Consider the following 3,188-nt stretch of genomic DNA (forward strand, 5'->3'; position numbering starts at 1 on the left):
AGAGATCCGCCTGCCTCTGCCTTCAGAGTGCTGGGATTAAAGGCATGCGCCACCACCGCCCGGCGATTTTGGTGTTTGTTATGACAGTCTTTAGCTCTGTATCCCAGGATGGCCTCCAATCCTACGGTCCTCCTGCCTCTACCTCCTGAGTGCTCCTGAGACCTGCATATATCATAGTGAGATGAAGCAACTGAGTAAGATGGTGCTGCCTGCCTCTGAGAACCAACTGTCATGAGTGGAAGACACAGTAAAGCCACCCAGGAGTCCTAGAGGTCTGCTCCTTCAGAGTCTGGACTCAAACTTCCCAAGCCCTGGTGACTGTAATGGTCAAGGCATGAAGGCTGCCAGCTATGGCGAGGACCCTGTAATCCTCAGTCCTCTAAGGATGACTTCCACTGAAAAGAGCCAGAACTGCCTAGAAAGACGGTCCACGCCAGTAGCAGGGTGAGAAGTGTTTGTGAGGGAGCTCGAACAACTTGTCCTACTGTGAGCAGGCTGAGAAGTCAAGGCTGAGGCGTCTACAGCCCAGAGGCAGGACTATAATCGCATACACAGGTCATGATCACAGTTTGTTCCCGGGACTTCTGATGACACAGTTCTAAAACACCCGGCGGAGCAGGCACCCCTCTGGTCTCAGGCGAAATGTTCTATTCATATTCAAAACTGTGACACAAGGCGGGGAAATCCGTGTATCCAGCTTTTCCCACGGGAACCACACCTCAAGGCACCCAGAGAGCAAAGAGAAAGTTGTTTTCAGAGATGCACCGGTTAATCAGTGGAGCAAGAACAGCAGACGTACAAAAATGACCAGTGTGAGCACTCTGACGGACTGACTGAACGCGCTGGTGTTCTCCCAGGACACCCCAAGGCCAAGCTCTCAGCACAAAGGATATCTAATTGCCCTAGAGAGACAAGGGGCAGGTAGTAAGAGACAAAGACAGGGGACCAGGGGTGTTTGTACTGGAGGGGACGACAAAGGACCGCCTCTGGAATGAGAGGAGACATGTGTGACCCATAGGCAAATGACAGTTTATAAAGGTAAAGGGAGAAATCCCGCGTTAGGGTGAGGAGCTTAATTTTTTTTTTTTTTTTTTTTTTTTTTTTTTTTTTTTTTTTTTTTTTTTTTTTTTTTTTTTTTTTTTTTTTTTTTTTTTTTTTTTTTTTTTTTTTTTTTCGAGACAGGGTTTCTCTGTGGCTTTGGAGCCTGTCCTGGAACTAGCTCTGTAGACCAGGCTGGTCTCGAACTCACAGAGATCCGCCTGCCTCTGCCTCCCAAGTGCTGGGATTAAAGGCGTGCGCCACCACCGCCCAGCAAGGAGCTTAATTTTAAGAGGGCATATTAGTTAGGAGAGCCAAAGGAGGCTTCTGATTGCTGGACTTTAATACTTTGATAGGTGAACCTTTGTTGTAGTCAGTTCAGAAGGAGGAAGTGGCCAAATAAGGGACTAGACCATGGTGACTAGCTTTAGGAATGTGATCTCATGGTTTTTAGAAAAGGCAGAGGGAACTGGGGGGAAGGACAAACCCTGCCAGAGCCATGTTTGCCATGTTCTGGCTGGCAAGAGTCCCTTCAGAGACCGCACTTAACGATTGCTGTGACCTCAGGGACAGCACGCCTCAAGGGCAATACAGAGCAATACCATCGAAGGTCTGCCCCCCAAGACCAGTCACAGCCACCACTATGGAGGAGGGACAGCAGACATGGGGAGTCCACAGGACACTACTCTCACAGGGGGAGCTCCAGCTTTGGTGAGCTAGCCACCCGGGGTGAAGGCAGGAATAGAGAGAGAAGGCACCAAAAGACTGAGGAGATACGCCAGCCGTTCCCACCCACGGACCCTGACGAGTATCAATTCAAAGTTGTCAGAAATCATGAGCCTATCTATCGGGGAAATCCGAGCTCCAGTCGGTCTCGGCTGCAATCAAGGAAAGCTGTCTGCTGTTCTCCTTGCCATCTTGGTCTCTCAGCTTTTGTCATTAAAACATATTGAGCTATCTACTAAAATATTTACAGATGAAGCCATAGAGCGCTGGCTGGGATTCGCCCAACACGCCCAGGGGAGGAGGGGCGACAGCCAGCCTGGCTTAGAATCTGCTCCTGCAGAAGCAGGTATAGAGTCAACAGGCATCTCTGACATGCTCTACTCTGAGTCTATGTATCTTCAAAATCTTTCATTTAAAACAACAACAACAAAAACCTGCCCAGAGCTGCCCCCACACTGTGAGGGTAAATGCCACACCACACCTTAGGAGTGACCAAGGAGCAGGATGAGATAGTTCCTTGGGCAAGTCTGAGAAAAGAATTGTGGGAACGATCCTAGGACACCAACCATGCTGTCCTACAGAGGAACGGGCAAGGACACACTTTCAGACATTTTTCCTCATGATCCATCACCCTTAGAGTCCCCCACTGCCTCATCCCCATGGGGGTCTGGCTGGTTCCATGCTGCACTTTCAAACTCTTCCACAGTGGGGCGAGCGCTCAGGCAGCCCTACACCCTGGCATTGGCCTGGATTTGCCCCACAGATTCTCAGTGACCAGCTCTGGGCAAGCAGGACTGACACTCTCTTCTCAGAAGCCTCAGCGCCTGCAGAGCATCAACCATGACAACACTATCTCACATCGGGGCCACGAGCGCGGGCTCTGGAGCTAGCCAGGCTGGTTTAAGTTCTTACGACTCCCACCGTGTGGTAGGGTGACTCGGTCATCTGTGCCTCAGTTTCCTCGCCAGGAGCACACGGAAGTCAAGGGAAAGACCAAACGTGAGATTTTAGTGGATGGTGACTCCAAATGCTCCTGTTCTGCCAAAACCACTTCCTCCTTACTTCACAGATCAGAACCTGGCCAGCAGGAGCCATGAGGGGAAAAGTCCCAAGGTGCCCTCCCCTCAGGCCCAATGTGTAACAGGACAGATGGCTTCAGATTCCTCAAAGGAGCTCTGAAAAGTCTGAGTAAACTGTGCTTGAGTCACGGAAACCAATCAAGTTCATGGATAGGCCCCTCCTTTCCCAGACTCCTGATGCTCCCTCATCCCACCTGCAAAGCATGGGCCAGGGTTGGCTTTTGTGAGGCAACAGGCAACAGTCACATGTTCAGAGGGGAAGTTATCATGTGGGGACAGCCAAGTCCATGTCTATCTCTGTCCAAGCCTATCCCCCCACACCTATGTTCACACCTATCACCCCAC

At 50.6% G+C, this 3,188-nt stretch overlaps 1 protein-coding gene across 2 annotated transcripts in view; it reads right to left on the reverse strand.

The window, feature by feature from the left end:
* Positions 1 to 3,188, reverse strand: part of Gramd4 (GRAM domain containing 4) — a 78,424-nt gene that overhangs the window by 32,319 nt on the left and 42,917 nt on the right. The window lies entirely within an intron of this gene.

Source organism: Microtus ochrogaster, chromosome 15, assembly GCF_000317375.1.
Source record: "Microtus ochrogaster isolate Prairie Vole_2 chromosome 15, MicOch1.0, whole genome shotgun sequence".
Taxonomy (NCBI): Eukaryota; Metazoa; Chordata; class Mammalia; order Rodentia; family Cricetidae; genus Microtus; species Microtus ochrogaster.